General features: G+C 31.5%; 1 protein-coding gene across 1 annotated transcript in view; it reads right to left on the reverse strand.

Annotated features, from left to right (window-relative positions):
- The window catches only part of LOC145669124 (pancreatic lipase-related protein 2-like), a 217,691-nt gene that overhangs the window by 108,144 nt on the left and 88,210 nt on the right, over positions 1–21,337 (reverse strand). The window lies entirely within an intron of this gene.

A 21,337-nucleotide genomic window follows, 5' to 3' on the forward strand; every position in this document is an offset into this window, starting at 1 on the left:
AATAAATAAACTAAATTAGCCATTTAGTAAACATTTTCTCAAAAAGAATCAAGTAAACTCACTGTTAATTTTGAATGAAATGCATAAACCAATCAAATATTTACATATTTTAAATCTTTATCTGAACTATTCAATTATCAGCTGTTTTCAGTAGTGAAAATATCCCTCAATCTAGGGCCGGGGTGGCTGAGTCATAGAGGGTTCCCTCTGGTTTGTGTTCTCCCTGGTTCCATCCCAGCTCGCTCCAAATGTACTTTGTGCGTGGTTTTACTCAGGTTTCTCCTGTTTCTTCCCACTTTCTTCATTCCACCATTTCGTTCATTTCTCATCATCACCATCTCGTATAGCCTAGCCGGCATAATCGTGCAACGTAAACTCAAAGATTTATAGATTTCCCTCAATCTATACGAGTAACAATGCGAAATACAGTTTGCGATCATGTACAGTCACGAAAGAAAAAAATCTTCAGTTCACAAAATTTATTTTCCTAATAACTCAAGAATAAATTGATCTATTAGAGTATCGATTTTGGCAAGTTGTTAAATTATAACTGTTCTAAAGAAAACAACAAAGAGATCCAGATTAATTCATGTGTTTCCGAGTTCATGGAAAAAGAGAATTTGTCAACTGACGAATACTTTCTTTTCCGTGTGTGACGTACCTATTCTTTGCACGAAAAAACATGTTTCAGAAAATATTTCATACTCCTTCCCACTTATGATATGTATGTTAACAAAAGGTTTGCCCACTCTTACGTATTTCTATGAACCTCCATAGCGTCCGTAGAAGTAAACGCCATCGATTTTTGCACCATTCATCTCAGCGACCTCGAAAACTATAGATTTGACTAACGTTGATCGTTTTCGACTCTTTTACACGTGCTTCTAAACCACTCTTACGACGCCTCTAACTCGGAATTTGAATGAAACAATTGTCTTTTTCTGGGGCCTGGTCAATGGTACTAGTGAACCAATTTTTTTAACTCTCTGTATACTCGTCTGGTCCCCAGGCCGCACACACACAGACAGGCACAGAGGCACAGACAAAGAAACGCTTTATTTTATTCATACTAGGTTATATTCATGAGTACATTCTCGTATGTTTTCATACCACAGTAGTTCCTTAGTACAGCCAGCTTCACAATTACATTTCTGCACCTTTGAATTCGAAAATTATCAAACTAGAAAGTTGAAAAAAGTTTCTTGGAGCCGGTCAAATTTGGGTTGTTCAACATGGAACAAAGTAGTTTCGTAATCCGAGTTATACAATCTAAAGTCATGTCCCATATTTGTCTTCGAAGCAAAATTTATTAATTTAGAATTTAAAGCGTGATAGGAAATCTCTAAATCCAATTGATTTATAATATGGAACTCCTCTGTTTTTGTAGATGTAACTTATAGAACAAGATCATTGATGGAAACGTAGTTTTGATGAAATGAGATTGGTGATTTCTATTCACACTTTGAAAGTTAGAATCTGTATTCATAACTCTGGTTCTAAAATTATAGATGTAGTCGAATAGTCCAAAAGCTTTCATTTGTGACTCGAATAGTTGAAACCTGCATAAAGGTTGACGACTAACGGTGACACGTTTTTTCTTATCACAATTTTTCTCCTTATCACTATTTGCTTTGTTAAAGGATGTAGTTGTGCTTTTAAACTGAGCGTTTGTGTAGTACCTGAAGGTAATTATAAATATTGAATCCAATTAATATGCAACAAAATCAATTTCAATTTGGAAATTTACTTACAACTCATATTTAAAGTCATGCTTGTCGTTACCTGATTGGCAGATTCGCTTGAATATCTATTTACAATTCTTAAAAGGTTGAAATTTTTGTTTATTATTTTGCATGGTGCAACATTTTTAGTTTGGAAATTTCTGATTAATAGTATTGTAGTGAGTGTAGTTACGATTGATAATTTAAATTAATTGGTAGGTTATTGTTTACAGTACAATATTATTGATTCATGCATTGAAATCCTTGCTTATAATTTTTGATAGCTGTTGTTTTAAAACTCCCGACTAAGATTTGAATGTGCTTAAAATTTTTAGTTTGAAATTACTTGAACATTAAGATTACAGTTACAATTGCTAGTGTAAAGTCGTTTGTACAGTTTTGTTATTAGTTTTTTTCCATTAGCTGAACAGTTCTATATCTTTGGTTATCTTTTAAACTTTGAACTCGCTTATTTAAATTGTTTAGTTTGAAAAGTTCTTTGATCGATTTTTGATTTTTAAATATTTAAATTAAAATCTTTTGAAGCTTAGAATTGCAGGTACACCTTATGGTAAAAATATTAGGATTTGAAGTTTCATTTTCCAATTTTTAAATCTTTAAAATTCTATATATCATTAATTTAACAATTACGTCTTAAGATTTAGTTGGTAATTAATAAATCCTCTTACTAAGTAAAAGTAACAATTTTACTCTCTGGACTCTAGTAATAACTGGCTCCGCAAGGTTATCATAGAAAAGTTACTCTTCCTGAAATATGATTCGCTGAACACCTCCAAATCTCCGTTTAATTTTGTTTACAGACCTTTGAAACTGGTTGAAAATGTTTAGCTTAAAACTTCTTAAATTTTACTTTCAAACTCTGTTAATTAGAAAACTACCATTTTGTTTTGTTTCAAACTTTTTGCAATCACTGAAAAAAAATAACAAGTCTAACAAAAAGAATAGATTTTAAAACGTCGGAGGAGTATAGATGAAAAAGTCAGATAATACTGTAAGTGAAACAATTAAGAATTCCGTGAACTAAGTGCTAATTCAATTGAAATATATATATATATTTGACAAAACTGAACGCTAAACTTCATGAAATTCGCTCAAAGTATTCTTAGGTTTTTAAATATAAAGGTAACCAAAAAAAGTTATGTCGGTTTGTCAACTACCACCTTCCAGCATCGACATGTCACCTAAGGCATACCTGGAAGATCAAAAATAATCCCCACCAGCATGGACGACTTCTTGCCAAAGTTCTAGGAGGCAACGGGTTCTATCACGGTAGAATTTGCTGGGCCAGGAAGGGATAAAGGTATCAAGTGCATTTTACACCTCTACTAAGGATTTGAACTGGCGTCCTCTAAGGAGATTGTTCAAGAAACGGAAGAGGTGATAATTGGACTTTCCAATGTCCTGGAAATATGGCGAATGCAACAGTGTTTCCAATCCAAGATGTAGAATGGTGACTCGGGTCGTCCTAGCCACGTGAGGCTTAGTGCTGGCCTGTAATAGGAGACTCGCATTGCGATTGAGACGTGCTGGCTCCAGAGGTTTGAGTGAACACGGCTCAAGTGTTGGCAGTACGCAGTTGTATTGATTTTCTGTCCAGCTTGTAGCAGTTTTCAATTCACGAAGCCACGAGCAGTGCACCAAACACACAAGAGTACCTTCTGCGCAGTGCTGGCTTCGGCAGTTTGGACCCGTTTCAGATAATGCTAATCAATGATAACGGCGCTATTGAGCTATGTATAGGACCCACTTCCCATTATATGTCAACGTTCTGTCCAGAAATGGCTTCTTCCTCAGACTAGTCAGCAAAGAAAAACAGGTGTCTGCTCGCGTTGCCTTCTGGCCCGGAGTCAAATCATGTGGGACCCATCGACCCAACTTGTAGTTGCTCCCAATGTTAATGGAGTTGCTGCCGAATGGTTTCTCCACTCACACTGAACTGTAGTCCCAATTCCTCATATGTCTGACCATTGTTCGCCTAAATTGCTGCCTGAAAATCTTCATTTTGTACATTTGTTGGCCTTCCGGCATGTGTTGCGTCTTCGAGTGTTTCTTTATCATCCTTAAACTTGTTAAACTACCGCTGCACTGCCCGCGTATTCACGACACAATCATCCAAGGCCTGACATCCTTTTCGCCTCGCTGCAACGAATCTTGACCCCAGTTTAATCTCCTACAAGATACACGTCCTTATGACGCTATGTAAAGGTCCCATGTTCAATCTTTCTTTACGCAAGTTCAAGATATTGCTAAAGTTCCACAACCAGGCTGTATGTTGGATATGCCCACACCAATATCTGTTTTTAGCCTTATCTTCATTCGCATTTAATTTACAGTATGAGGGCCAATTGAACACAGACCTTCGCGACAAAAGATAGAACTTTCTTTGCTACCTTTATATCATTGAGAACAAGTCATTGTTGTCTTGCGTAGTGAATGCGGACAAATTTGAAGTCTCTTTGTTGGCCCGTCTCGTGAGTGTGATCCACGAATCTAAACTATTAAGAATGAAGCAATAATAATGAAAATTCAGTAAAGAGAAACGAGAATTATATGGCGTTATAGGAAAGAGTTCGACTTTCTCTCATCATACCAGAGTCTTCACCTGTAGTAACTAAAATAGCAACTTTAACTCATGAAAGAAAACTTGTGCCTTTTACATTTCATTATGGATTATTGGAATTAATCCATAATTCATCGTACTTCGTTGACAAAAAATAGTTGAATTTAGTAGTATATTGACCGACCACATTGACAATAAACAAAGATCCGCTCCAGAAATTCTACATTTACCATCAAGCCAATAAAGACAACGTGAAAAAGCGTATCTTGTAGTTTGTGTGAATAATCTCTTTATCATGTGAAAAAACCTTGACATCACGTGATATGACACCACAGAGATCGTTGGTATCTTCATTTAGAATGAATATCTTGGTAAATATTCGATAGATCGAAAGGATCCTTAAAGTTTAGAAATTGTCAAAACAAAAAGATCTGTAAAGTTGCATAGCACCAGCGTAAGTACCTCTACAAATTTGATTGGTTCATCTCGTAAATTGGGAAATAGTCAAATTCCAGAAGTTGCTGGCCCCTTACGTCTTCAGTTGATATGACTCCATTGTATTATGCGCATACATAAATGCGAACATGTGGCAATTTTCTTTTATAGCATGTGGCTAAATTGATTATTTCTTTTTTTAAATTTGTGTTGGATATATTCGTTCAAGCCCTATTTTTGAGAATTGTCAATCGATAGGCAAATAAATAGATATTGGTGCTACTTCTTCCCCTTTATGAATAGATTGTTGCCAGAAATTTAAATGTCGAAATATTTTATACCTATTATATCATCTTTGATCCTGTTTTATCATGTTACATGGTTATATTGTCTAGTAGAGTGCTTTCGTCTTCATAGGGCACGGATACATGACGTTTCTTTCCTAAACGTTAAGGAAAATACATTGACCCAACATTTACGAAAATTCATTAACATGTAATAATTACAAATCACGTTTAAACTCTAATAATAACTTAATCCAAGGTCATTCTCAGAAAGTTGTTTTTGGTACAACCAATTCACTGATCACATTGAAATGTCTGTTTGAAATTTTTTGAAAACTTTCATTTTTAAATGGTTAGCATTGTTCGAAAATTTTCATCTTGAAATATTTTAGTTTAAATTTTTGTTTAAAACCTTTCGTGTTAAAATTTTTAGTTTATCAATTCTTACGCTGATTAAAGTAATACATCCTCCTAGCTACTGTTTTATAACTTTTTCGAGCGGTACAACACCTTACAATCTTCTTTAGGTAACTGGTCTACAGTTTAACATGTTCGAAGAAATCTTCTGTCGTTCCACCTGTTTCATATCTTGCTTTCCAGGAAAGTATTACCTTCCCTGGTGCTCGTGGCAGAAACAGTCATTTTAGAAATCTCCTTTCGGTATATACCTATTCGTTTTTTATTACAGCTGTTACCATAAGTGCTGCATATAAATTTGCTACAAGATAATTATTTAATTTAAATTATTTAAGCTCATTTAACATCTGAGTATTTAAGTAAGCTCCAAAATTTGATTTTTTCTCCTCTCCTTCCTATGCACATTAAATACCCGCACCAAATTGATTCCTTATTTGATCGGTTTACGTGGGAATATTCCACGTTTCGCCTTCAATGGGGTATCTTATGTCTCATTTATTCTCTTCTTATTAGCGCGTATTATAAATGTTGAGGTCTTTATATGATCACAGATTATCAACGCATGAAAAATGCTAGGCATACCTCATGTGTCTTCCTGAAGTTTCAGTGTTGTATATACAGATTTTGGTCTGGCAATAATTCCATCCTTGCCCGTGTTTCTGCCTGAATTAGAGGTGCCAAGCGATCAGTATTCTACTGCTTCGATGCCTAAACGTCTTTGTTATATTCTACTATAGCATGAAACCGCATGCATTATTTTTATGCCGCCATGAACATAATCTCATCATTTGCCAACTATTTGGAACATTTATGCTTTTCATCTTCGACCAAAGTGAAGTATTGTTTAACTAATATCTGTTCTTATTGGTCGGACGAGGTCTCTGTCCAGATCGACACTCTTGAATAACTATATATAACAAGTTATATGCAAAGAAAACGGTATAGAAAACTGTGTGTACTTTCCTTTTATTAATTTACCTATATTTAAGGCTTTCTTTTGCCTTTTCCCATTCCTTATTCTCCTAACTTCCAGTGGTTTCTGCCTAAAACAATTAGCAGGCATTTGCTTTCTTGAAATCACTATATTGTTTGTAGATACTTATTGAATAATATGTACACATCATCTTCGTATAGCGTATTTGAACCACGTACACAAATAATATTTTATTTTTCTGCAAGAACGCCGCTGTTTGCTAGTTCGTGCAGGGATTGCTAGGTACTTAAACTTTATTCATACCTTTGTTATCACGCTATAATCTGAGTTTTCATTTTTACCTTTCATTATGCTCTAACAATGGTTTCCAAGTTCTATAAGAGTGGCTAAAGTTCTGAATTGCCGAACAGCAGGTCAGGGTATGAATCTTATCCATTCCAAGCATTTGTTTATGTCCGGTCTTATTATTGAAGTTAATTATTGAATAGTATAGGAAACGTCATACGCTTGAGAGGTATGACTAAATGCTAGAATCGAATGAATAGGTAACTGTTTCCTGGAGAGCGATCGATACACCGGTCTACATATATATTAGATCTATTAAAAAAAACTTCATTTGCTTAATATTCAAATCTACGTTCTATAAGATTTATATCTGTATGTGTTTATCTTCAGGATACATAAGTGAAACATTCAAAGTACATTTTTTGTTTGCTAAATAATGTTACTGCTTAACAACATGAAATCTGCCTTTCACATTCTCTGTTTGAATAATATAAAATTTACAGCAGTCTACAATTATATATTTACTGATTGATTTTGTTTTAAGAACAATGTCATGTTACGTTTGAATCCTAATAGTCTAAGTGATGTTTCTCAATAAGTTTAACACAGGTGCGTATTTTACAAAATTTAAAAAAAAATGAAATGAAATCTTTGAGTTTTACGTGGGAGGAAATGGGAGAACCCCGAGAAAATCCATGAGCGCGGTGTTTGTACACCACAAGGCCCACACGGTACACGCTGGGATCGAACCTGGGATCCAAACCTCCGGAGGTGAACGCTCTACCATTGAGCCACCGTGCACCTTTTACAAAATGAGTATGCATTAAAATCCAGCCTATACTTTTAAGGTGAAGCAAATCAGCTGTTTCTGAAATGAAAATATTTTATTACGTAATATTAATGAACACGCGAACTTTAGAAAAAAACTCGGTCTGCCTCATATCAACATCTCAGTGTCAACAATCGTCCGGATAAAACGCTTGTATTTAGCAGCTCTGACCTAGGAATGACAATTCTCAGCGCTTAAGAGAAAGTTACTTTTCCGAAAGATCAAAATCTTCATAAAAGTGTTTGTGGAAATTTACAAATATTTTTTCCAGCATAAATTAACGGTTATACGCTTTCTGAGACTTTACATTAAACCTATCTTGAAAATTCATTCCTAGTATACAGTGCGTCTCTAAAGTCCCCTGACACTTAGTAAAATTGCCATTAACTTGAACCCATAACACAAGTGAATGAAGTTACCGTTTTCTACGCTGGTCGATAACCAGCCCCTATTTCAAACACTAACCTCATTCACTTGTTTTGCTGATCCAGGTAAACATCAAAGATGCATTTTCATTTAATATTGGTCACATAAAGAGTTTACAGCCCAAACGATTCAGCTGATTTTTAAAAAATGCTTCACGTTAGATTGAAAACATCATATTTGGAGACGGCTTCCTCTCTTACAAGTAGCTTGTTAACCTAACTACGAGCGCATTTCCCTTCCACCCCCTAACTACCAAAAAATTATGAACCCGCAACTAACCATTACACTTTAACACAGAAGGAACCAGTTAATTATACAAAGTTACACGGCGCAAAGTATTCCCATAACTACAATGTTAAAGTGAGATTGAATATGGTTTTATGACATTTAAAATCATAAAACTTACATCTAAAATATTACAATGAAATCCTACACAAAATATATTTATTACATCTTAATTTCCAGTTTATAAGCTTTCATTTGACACTTGAATCATGAAAATCGGTTAAAAATTAGCTTTAAAAACTCAATGAGAAAGAATACATACAACTCTGGAACAGGTGATCTGTCACTGATTCATTTTGAACGATTCCACTACCAGAACAGGACCGTCCAATCCGATTCTCCTTCTTCTGAGTATGTAATAATAACAACACCAAAACTGTCCGTCCTGGCTGTCTGTCCAGGCTGTCTGTCACGGCTTCTTGTCAGTCCCGCTTTTTTCGATTCACGATCATCACTTTGAAGAAAATTCTTGATACAAAATCTGTCCGCAACTCTCTAGCTTTTATTACTCTGAAACATACCGCATGCAACACCATCTACTGAGTGAGTGAGTAACTTATTGATCATAGTCACCTAGGTGGTAAATATAGCTAAAACATTAATGTTCAAAAAAGAAAAAATCAGTGTATCCAACTCCATATATTTTTTCGGAACGTTCCAGGATTTTAATGTTTCAAGATATCGCTTTAAAACATATCGGGATGAATTCACCCCACTACTAATAAATATGATAATTGTTAAAAGTGAGTTGGCAACACTTACAGTGCCACCCCCAAATAACGTTATTAATTAATTCCTCGGCTCCTAATTAACCGATTTTCAAAATTCAAACGGCAAATGAATACTAATAACATAACCAATTTTCTAAAATGCATAAATGGTTGCATAACCCAAAGGATACTTTTTTAAAAATATCTCCACAAAATTTCAACAAATCGAAAAAATAAAAATACTACCATAATTAGAATAAAATTTTAAGACTTTTTAAAGAATAACGTTTTCCCTAAAACTCAAAAATAAACCCGTAAAAAATTCCCGAAAGTTTGAACTTGCTATAAAATCGTCAAATATTAACCGATTTTCAAAATTCAAACGACAATCAATAGACAAATAAATTTCCTATCTACTGAATGTCTTATAATTTACATAACTCTAAGGATATAATTACAAAAAACTCAAATAAATCCCTTATTTATACATGTATCTTTAAAATTCAAATGACATTTTGTTCTAGGTCTTAGTTTTTATAGTCTGATACTATAAAAAACACTTATACACTTAAAATTACAAGTTCAGATATTGATAATGAAATCATAAAAACACTTATACACTTAAAATTACAAGTTTTATTTTTTGGATTCATTTCTAAAGTAAAACTGATGTATTTTATAACCATTATCTAAATCTTTCAAACCTTCATACTTAACAAACAGCTTATACTTTTTCAAATCTTTCAATACTTGCTCAGATTCATCATTATATCTTTGTGGTAATAGCGTCTTATATTTCTCATCTAAATGTACTAAAACTCTTTGACCATAACGCTGTGTTTGAATCAATTTCCATAATGTTATCTCGTACGCTTTACCTTTTTCTAACTCATCTATGCGAAGGAATCTCAATGCTTTAACATCATTTTTTTATTCAAATAATTAGCCATAGTTTATTTATTATAAGGAAAATGCTCGTTTTATGAGAAATTCATAAAACCAATCCTCATTTACATACATAAAATTTACATAACATTTACATAGAGAACTCAACAGTTGGATAATTATCTTTTAAACCAGTGTATTTGATTTTTATTCCATCTTTAACGATCTCATCGATCATTTTATCTGTTAAGTGTTTTGTAAATCTAGGTGGAAGAAAAACCTTGAACTCCTCACACTCAATTAATATGCTCTTTCCAAACTTAATTTTAATCTTTTCCATTTTCACAATCTTATATTCTCTATTTAATTCTAATTCTCTTAATCCAATAACTTGTTTTTGTTCAAGACTTCCAAGTTTATTTAAAGCTCAATATGACTTGACATCGTATTTATTATATAGAAAATCAACGAACACTCTTCAATTTTTATCTTCACCAAAATATATTTAATCATTTTTTATCAATTTTGTTTATGGAAAAACTTTAATACATTTAACTATCTAAAACTCTTCTACTACTTTCTCATTCTTAGGGTCATATGTAAAGTTCTTTTGTCCAATTAAAATCGCATAACATATAGTATTAGCAGCCACAGCTTCCGCAAAGTCTACTACAATCTTTATGTTTGTTCTCTCACTTACCGATACATTCTTCCTCTTACTACAATTAATCACATACTTTGGTCTGTTATCTATAAACTCTTTAGGATCATAGTATATTTCGATATTGACACATGTTATTCTCTTAAATGCAGTATAATCTTCGTACATCTTAAAATAATTCTTGTTAGCAATATCTAAGTTTCTTGATTCTTTTGGAAATACCTCATTCCTTCCATTCTTAAGATAGATATTCTTTACCTTACAATGATCAAACTTACTTGCATCTGCTGTTTGTTTACCACTTCTATCAGTTTGGAACATTACAACTACGAAATCAGGCATATCAACTTGTCTAGAATTAAATTGAGTAGTAACATCAAACTCCAAGAAAGAACCTACAACAGTCTTTTGAACACATTGATAAGTATGGAATTAAAACATGATTTTAGGTTCTTTAAGAATATTCAACTTTAACTTGTTTTCATAATTAGATTCGTATTCAACAATAGGCATTCTTATCTCCATACTTTTTATTGTTATTTTTCCATCATGAGGAGCTGCTGCACCTGCTCCTGATCCAGTCCATTTATACAAGACATCGTTATTGTTGTTAGCTTTTGTAAATGTTATTCTCAATCCACCTTTCCACATAACCTCTTTATAATCACTTAAAAAGCCAGGAATTAATCTTAATGGATATAAAACACTAAAGTCCTTTCTTAGACCAAGTTTATCATTTGTTTCAAATCCTGCTTGTTTTAGATATTCAACTTCTGGTTTGGAAATCTTTAATGTTCCGATAGCTGTAGATGTTATTCCTGGTAGCTCAACCTTGTCTATAAGAACACCATGCTTTCTAACCTCAATTTGAGAAAAGAAGAATGGTAAGAAGTTATCTACAAGTTTTATAGTATCATTTGCACCAAATGTTCCTCCAACTGATGCACCAACAACTTCAAAAGTCATATGACAATCTGCTTTGTGTGGATGTATAAAGCCATCCCCCACATCGAAATCAAACTCAATATCTTTGTTAGCTTCATTCAAATTATTAAATGTTCTTGTGTTAACTTTAAAGCTTTGTAACTCGTAACTCTCAACACTATCCATTTATTATAAAGAAAATCTTGAAACAACGCTTTTATGGGATATACCCATAAAAGAATCATACATAATAACAATTAAAAACTTATAATCCCCATCCTAACTTAACCTTAGCATTCATAGCAGTACCAACCCCAAAAGCAGCTAATCGTTCACCAATTGACGCATCACTACTAAATGCTCTTTTCCATGCTTTAGTTTCTAGTTCCTTATCTGCAATATGTCTTGACTCTGTATCTTTATTATCTCTGTAGTATATATCATGTTCTTTACAAGCCTCATCTAATGGGTTAATACCTTCATCACCTCTCTCTAACCTTTCTTGAAGCTTCGTAAAAGGCCCGCAAAATCTGAAGCCTGGTATATGTAACTCTGGTATTCCCTTCATGTTTAAAATCTTATTCATTAGTCCTTTTCCAAGCTTCTCATCATTCCAGAATCGTGGTGGTAATGTATTTAAGATCTTAATCAAATAACCTATACCTTTTGGATCATTAGGAAAAAATTGTGAAAGCTTATTATTAATCATACTCACTATACCTACTTTCTCATTATAAAAGTTATTATTACCAGCCTTTTCTTCTCCATCTATAACTATTAACCGATCAATTAACTTTCTCACATCATCCATCCATATATATTCTTTAGGTATCTCCGTATATTGTTTAATTCCTTCACCAGTCCTTTTAGGAGTTGGAGGTAAAGATGGTTTAATATAATTATCCCAAATAGGCTTGATAATATTAATGTACTTAGAACCCCTATTAGATGCTACTTTTTTATCTCGATTATATTTTTGGAAGGCAGCATCTGATTCTATTATTATTTCCTTGTACTGTTCAAAATCATCATCATCATAATCTTCAATGGTTTTATTAGTATTCATCGTTAACAATTCCCATAGACCTTCTGTTCCCTTATAAGTTTTACCATTAATTATCAAATCATCACCATTCACTTTAACTTCAGAATTTCCTATTTTATTTATTATTTTTCCATCTTCTTCTACAGTTCTTATTCCAAACACACTATCATTTCTTTTACTATAATATTTCGTTGCAATCTTACCAAATGATTGTGCTGTTGTTAAAGGCTCTACTCCTTCAACTTTGTCTTTAATTTGTTTTCTCATTTGTTTTATTTCTCCCGTTATAGGCGTATCACTACTACTTGGGGAACTATCATAAGTTATCTTTTTAGGTGTTTCTAGTAGACTAGGATCTATTGAAACCGTTTTATGTACAACTGGAACAAGTTCAGTTATTAGATTTTTATTTTGTTCTGTTACTTCTTTGATCTCACTACCCAAGTTTTGAATAGCATCAATTACAGGTTGTTCTTGTGTCTTAAATTTATCATATATACCTGCTCTTTCTTTCTTCCAAGATTTGAAGCCCTTTATCAAGAACTCCTTTAACTTGATATTCTTATTAATATCTTTCTCATCCATTTATTATTTAGAAAACGAACAAACGTCAATAAACGTCAAAGAACATAAATAAACGTCAATAAACGTCAAAGAACATAAATAAACGTCAATAAACGTCAAAGAACATAAATAAACGTCAATAAACATCAAACGTTTAAGAAGTGTTTTATCTTTTTCCTATACTTACCATTGTTTACCTTCCTTGTCATATCAATTACTATAAAACCATAATCTTCTTGCCAACATTTTGAACATATCTCTTTAAATTTATCATAAGACATATCTCCTCCAACAAACTCATTATACACATGTTTAAGATTAGTATCATCTTGTCTGAATATGCATAGGAAGTTAACGTTATCTCTTATAAGCTGTTTAGGTACTTTTGAATATGTTTGTGCAAGATAGAAACAGTCTAAATGTCTATGCCTACCTCTTGTAAAGTAATTTCTAACAGTATCTTGATTTTCCAAAATGTAATCGTCAAACACTACTTCAGAGTATTTTTCACATTCATCAATAGGTACAATAGAATCATTACCGCTTAAGAACGTTGCTATTTGTTTCTTAAACTTTAGTTCTGCCTTTTCAAATCGATCTTCTAACTGCTCATACTTTGGCTGATTCATGCTTTTAGAATATATATAGAAGTAATTATTGTTTAACCAACCTGGCTGTAGTAAAAAATTAAATAACAAAAACATCTCACCACACCCCGATGAACCTACGATAAGACAACGAATATCATCAGGTATAAGCTCTCCATTTCTTTTCTTAACTGTTGTTTCTTTTATCATCTCTTTTACATCCCAATTAATAGTTTTCTTACTCATTTATTATAGAGAAAATCGACTCTTTTATCATCTTATATCTTTAAGTTGTTCTCTGATCTTAAGCAACGTATATTTTATATATTCGTTATCCATTTCACCATTTAATGTTATTATCATCTCTCACTGTTCTTTAAATGAGTTAATACAAGTGACAATGGTTTTATATTCGTCTTTTCTTTTGCTTATGTTTAACTTAGAAGACAAACCTGTTATTATAGCACTTCTAGTTGCAAGAGACGTTGTTAATATCGAGTAAATTGTTACAGGTATAAAAATATTAATAAACCCAGTTGTTGCAGAAAATATAACTGATAACGTGATCAAAGTGTAGTATGCATATTTAACAATTCGTAGTTTTCTCTTTTTCTTCTTTAAACTGTATTCTAACTTTTGAATAACATCTTCTATTAACTTGATTACTTTCTCTCTTGGAATATCTCTAGGTAAATCAAACTCATTCATTTATTATATAATAAATGGCTAAGGTATTTAAGTTAACGAGTGATACTTCTGTTTTAAAGAAGAAACTCCATTACGAATTAGACAACAGTAGCAACTATTTAAGTATAGGACTAGTTGGGTTTTACAGTACATATCTAACTCCAAACAAAACAACACAAAAAAACAGTTTCTCATATGGTGATAGACAAGTTTTTATACCAGAAGGGCAATATAATTTAAAATCACTTAATGAATATTTAAAATCTCAATCTATCAACATAACATTATCAGAAGATCATTTAAGAAATAGAGTTAAAATTGAAACTGATAGTAATGATGTTACAATTGGGAGTATAGGTACTGTTCTCGGGTTTAATGTTTTTGAAGTTTTAGAAAAGAACAAAACACATATTGGAAGTAAGTTACCAAAGTTTCATCCGTTTGATACTATAAATGTTCACTGTAATATAGCAGATGGCATGTTTGTTAAAGATACAGAATATACACATAGGGAAACAGGAATTTTAGCATCATTCAAAACAGATGCTGAGTTCAAACATGGTATTATTAAAAGAGCCTACTTATCCATTATTTTTCCCTATATCCAAAGACAAGGTTGACAATTTTGAGATAAGGATAACAGATGAGAATGATTCCTTAATTGATTTTGGTGGAGCAACAACAACTGCATTTTTACAAACTAAGATTTTCTCTTAAATAAATAGGAAGATGTGTTCTATTAAAGGTTGTATGTTTAGTGTTCCTTATAACGAACTAAAGGATTTAAATATTGATCATGTATTAACAAAGAAACAACTTAACGATAAATCTAAGAAAATTAAAGAAGGTAAAGGAATGGATTTAACTTTAACTACTGCACAAATGAAAAAGGTTAAGAAAGAGCATATGGGTGGTTTTATCTTTACAATTCCAGCCATTTTAGCAGCTTTAGGAGCAGTCGGTTCATTAGCAGGTGGTGCAGCAGCCATTACTAAAACTGTACTGGATGCTAAGAAGAATAAACAAGAACTTGAAGAACAAAAAAGACATAATATGGCTATGGAAGAAAAGCAAGGAGCAGGTAAACCAAAGAAGTCAAAAAACTAAAACCATTGACCAACTTCGATATAGAGAGGTTGGTTAAAGAATTAAAGATAAAACAATTTAGAGGCGTATTTATGAGTGATGAACTTCCACAAAAACCCTATATAAATGAATGTGGTGTAGTTAACTTTGATAAATCAGAAAACATTGGTACTCATTGGATATGCTATTGGAAAGATAACAACATAAAGTACGTGTTCGATTCTTATGGTGGTGTTCCTCCTAAACAACTAGTACAATATCTTGGTACCAAAAACTTATTTTACAATGACGAACGAATACAAGACTTTAGTTCAGTTATATGTGGTAATCTTTGTGTTAAGGTTTTAAATCTTCTAAATCAAGGGTATTCTTTTAGTGATGCTATGTATATGATTAAAAATGATTAAATATTATTACGTTTAAGTACTTTTATGGCTTATATTCATAAAAGTTTTGTTTAAGATAAATATGGAAGCTATACACAATAGATTTTTAGATTATTTTGAGAAGCATGAGGATGAACTAGATGCACTAGATAGATATAATTTTTATCAGTATTTTAAGTATGTTAGCGAGAGAGACTTAAAAGATAAAAACAATGTATATGATTTTATTGATTTTTGGAGAATGTTAATACCTAAATTTTTGTACACGGAAGAAGAGTTGGTAAAGATACGTCCAATAATTACCTTAAAGGAGTTGTTGAAAAATTATAGTTCTAGACCATTAAAATGCAGTAATTGTGGTAGTAAGTCATTAACAAAAGGTAGGGGTACATATATTTGTGATAATTGTTGTGTAGCGAATGGTTTTGTTTACAGTACTTGTGAAGGAATGAGAGCTTGCGTAAGAAAACCATGGTATGATACTATAAAAAGATTTAAGTTACAGTTATCTCGTTTACAAGCTTTACAGTATAGAATTATTCCTGAAGAGGTGTTCAAGGTGTTAAATGATGAATTTAGAGATATATCAAAACATTTAGTATCAACAAAAGATGTTTTAGAAGTATTAAAGGAAAACAAATACACAAAATATTATGATGATGTTTATTTAATACACTATCACCTTACCGATCAAAAAATATTAAACTTACAACATATGGAAGAAACACTTATAACCGACTTCGAAAACTTATACAAAACCTTTAAAGAACAGTATCCAAAAAGAGTATTGTTTATTAACTTAAAATGTGTATTGTACTATGTGTTGAAAAAGCACGATGTTCATGTTGATATTGATTTTAAACATTCATCTAAACAAATAGAGATGTTAAAGAAATGTTTTGAAAAATTAGGATGGACATTTTCTGTATAATAAATGAGTATGGATATATTTGGTAATGTTAAAGATAATGTTGATATTAGTGAAGAAAAATTAAAATTTTTGGAGAATTTAAATGATGTTGTTAGCGTAAGTCAACTTAGATCAATAGAAGCTCATTTAGAGAACGATAGAAAACGATTTGAAGATGCATTAGAAACGTTACAAGACACATACATAAAGAAAGAGGATTTTCAAAAGATTAGGATGGATACTACTAAATTGATTATGCAGAAAGAAACTGTACCTCTACTATATCGATTAAGAGCTAAAAACGTTAAGGAGCCAATCTTTAGAATATTTAATCTCTCTAACGGTTACAAATTTCTCTATAATGGGAAAATAATGCAAATGGAATTAAGTTTGGATAAATACTTTTTAGACATATATTTAGGTGATACTTTGATTGAAAATATACCTTTTGATTTTAAGAAGAATGGTATAATAACGATTAAACCAAATAAAAATTCAGCTATGGAAGAAGGTCAATTATTGTTTGTTGTGATGTACATAGAAAGAGAGCTTTCCTAAAGACGTTTGCTATATAATAAATATGGATATTTTTGGTAATGTATCTAATGCTATTGATAAACGAGATGTTGTAACATTAGAACAGCTTGAATCAGTGAAAAAAGAGTTTAATTTACTTACAAGAAAAGAAATTTTTGAAGTTCCATGTCGGTTGGCAGAAGATGATCTTGGGAAACCAGTCTTTTTTGTACATAATTTAGCTGCTGCCTACAAATTTCTTTATAGAGGTAGGTTAATGCATATAGAATCGAGTTTTAATAAACATCTTATTGACTTATTTTTAAATGACGTTTTAGTTGAAAGTTTTCCATTACACTTTAATATAAATGATCAGTTAGCAATTAGACCATCTAAAGATTCTGAATTGAAAGAAGGTAAGTTATTATTGATTATTATGTATGTAGAAATAGAAGATGAAAACGAATCAAGTGATGATGATGATGATAATGTTAAAAGTATAGTATTAGGTAATGAAAAATTTTAATTTTTTTGTTGATTTTCTATACAATAAATAATGATGATGTATTGTGTTAAGTGTAAGAAGTTAACAGATACGGACAAAGATACCATTAGAATTGAACAAACAAAGAATGGAAGATATTTAAAGAAAGGTATTTTTTCTGTATGTGGTGTTACTAAAACTCAATTCGTTAAAAAGCCCGATTGACTATATGAAGGTGAAGGTATTAGAGAAGATATTATAGAAGAAATTCATAAACCATCTAGAAAAAACTTTGACAGATTAAGTGTAGTTATAAAAGGTATCGATGATCTTTGGCAATCTGACCTTGTTGAAATGGATAGTGGAGTATTAAAAGGTGTTTCTAAATTAAATAAAGGTTATAAGTATCTGCTAACGATTATAGATGCGTTCTCGAAATATGCGTTTGCTGTTCCTGTTAAAGATAAAAGTGGGAAAAATGTTACAGAAGCATTCGAATCCATAATAAAAAGGAGAAAACCTAGCAACTTACAAACTGATCAAGGTAAAGAGTTTTACAATAAATAGTTTAAGAAGTTAATGGATGAAAATAAGATTAATCACTACTCAACCTATAGTGGTAAGAAAGCTTCTGTTGTTGAGAGATTTAATAGAACACTTAAACAAAACATGTGGAAAAGGTTCACAACACAAGGAAATTATAAATGGATAGAGATATTACCAACACTGGTTAGTGAGTATAATAATAGAGTACATAGAACAATTGGTTTAAAACCTATAGAAGTTAATAAGAAGAATGAGCGAACAATATTGGAAAAAGTGTATAAAAAAGAATATAGGCGTGTTAAACCCAAATACAAGTTAGGTGATCATGTTCGTATAAGTAAATCGAAAGGGTTATTTGAGAAAGGATATACACCTAATTGGTCAACAGAAGTATTTGTTATTAGTGAAGTTATTCCATCTAATCCACCTACATATAGAATTAAAGATTTAGAAGAAGAGGATGTACAAGGTAGATTTTACGAACCAGAACTATTAAAGACGAAACATAAAGATGAATACTTGGTGGAGAAAGTGTTGAGAAAGAAAGGTGATAAAGTATACGTTAAATGGTTAGGTTTTGATGATTCGCACAATAGCGGGATAGATAAGAGTAATGTTGTAGTGTAAAATATAAATGTTTGTCTTTTATGGTTATTATTACATAAAAGGATAGTTTAAGATTACATAAAATAGGCAATGGGGAACGATTCTACCAACCGCTCATTTGTGTGGGTAAAAACTCCAAAATGAAGTTAAAAATAAAGATTTTCTATATAATAAATATGAGTACTATTGATAATTCTCTTAGTTTAAATGATATTTGCTATGAACAGATTAAAGATGATTACTGGTATGGTTTGTTTGGTGACTTTAAACTGATTATAGATAAGAGTACAGGATATTTCAACGTTACTAAGTTGTGTAAGACTGGAGGCAAAAAACTCGAACATTGGCTTGAAAATATACGTTCCAAAAGACGAATGAGGTACTATGAGCAGAAAATTAATCATCGGAATTCCGAGGGTTTCAAACAAGCATCATATGAAGTCAAATTAGCAAGTAACAAGATCAATAACACCATATCAGGCACATACGTTTACAAGAAGATAATAATAGACATCGCCAATTGGTTATCAGATGATTTCTATGATAAGTGTTATGATATTATTGAAGACTACTTCACACAAGACTTTAAGCAGATTCAAGAAGATCAAAAAGAGTTGCAAAAAAAGTAGAAGAAATAGAACAAACAATGCAAAGATTAAAGATTCAAAACGAGGGATTAAAAGAAATCGCAGCACCATATACAAACGATAATTCAAAAGATAATTGTCTAATCATATATAAGAAGAACAAACCTAATGATCCTTTCCCTTATTATGCTATCAGATGTCAGAAGAGAAGCCTATATAAGCCTCTTAATGAAGCAGAAGGAAAATAAACGAATCATGTAATAATATATGAAAAGTTTAGAGATCCTAACAGTATTAAGCTATTCAACCTAATGCAGCAAGAACTAGATATTCGTAAAGGTAAGGGTAATGAGTTTTGGACGCCACTATCAGAAGAAGAATTGATTAAAGAAATTGATTGTTTATATGATAGGTTATTATCTGATAATTAAGGTTAATATTAAATAATTAAAGTTACAACTTTTATGATATAATAATCATAAAAGATATTTAAGGTTAATATCTAATAATTAAGATTACGACTTTTATGATATAATAGTCATAAAAGGTAATTAGTTAAACATTAAACAAACCATCTTCTGTAACATTAAATGCTAAATTCAATATACCACCTAAATCAGGATTATTACTTTATTTTCTTATTATAACTCTCCAATCTACATAATGTCTAAATAAATATATAAACTCTACAGAGAGGTGTTGAAAAATTGAAATGTTATGCCAATGAACTCTGTCTTTAAACTCTGCAATAAATCCTTCTGTTAAATTTTGAAACAATGAAATTATTTCCCAATCTACTTTGTCAGCGTAATCTCTTATAAGGTTTTCTGATAATTGTTGAGTTCCAGATAAGCGCCACCAAGAAACTTTATCTGCATGTTTTCGTATAAAGGCTTCAGAGAGTTTGCTTCCATAAGATATAGCATCAAAATCAACTTTTTCTATAAACTCATTAATAAATTCTTCAGATAGCTTTTGGTTATACGATACTTCCTTCCAATCAACTCTATTTGCAAATTCTCTTATAAAGTCTTCTGATAAGTCTTGGCTTCCTGAAATAATCTCCCAATCAACTTTATCAGCTAATTCTCTTATAAACTCTTCCGATAAGTTTTTCCATAAACATATTTCGTTCAAATTAACTTTCTGCAGATATTTACGTATGAAGTCTTCTGTAATGTGATCATAGTTATATTCCTCCTCATAATCATCATAACCTATAGATAACCATTGTTCATTAGTCAGTGAATCTAATATCTCATCAGACAAATCCATAACGTTTGCATAGAGAATGTTTTGTATAAGAAATGAGTTGTTTTCTTTAGTGGCTTTCTTGAACAAATGATCTAACATACCTATGGTAAAGAAAAGGGAATCAAAAGATATTCCCGATTAAGAAAAGCAGAACTAATAAACCTTCTTAAACAATATGATGATGAACAAAGCAGAAGACAGATTAGAGATATATTCCCATTTAAACAAGAAGTATTTGAAGAATCAAAAGTAAAATCTGAATCAGTACCAATTGATGTAAAACTTAAAGAAACGACAATGAAATCAAGATTAGAAACATGGGAATTTACAACAGATTACAAACCACAAGATCCACTTGAACAATATATTACTGCAACATCTAAAGCTATATTAAAAAGATTACAAATTAGCTTAAGTAAACACAGTTCATTGAAAGCTAATCTTTATATAAGTTGTACATATAAGAAAGGTAAAGAAACTCAAAACTTCTATTTTAACACAGAAAACCAAGAAATATATCAATCAAGTAATTTAAAAGAAGAAATAACTAAGATGAAACAAAGATTAAGAACAAGAATGGATGAGTTCCAAGCTAGAGGTTCTGGCTGGGCTCTTATAAACATTAACTTTTTACAACTAGCAATCGTCAAATATACACCGTATAGAGGATCAACATACATAGATCTACCTGATAAAATTAAA

This window comes from Thermobia domestica, chromosome 13 (assembly GCF_964235325.1).
Source record: "Thermobia domestica chromosome 13, izTheDome1.hap1.1, whole genome shotgun sequence".
In the NCBI taxonomy this organism is placed as follows: Eukaryota; Metazoa; Arthropoda; class Insecta; order Zygentoma; family Lepismatidae; genus Thermobia; species Thermobia domestica.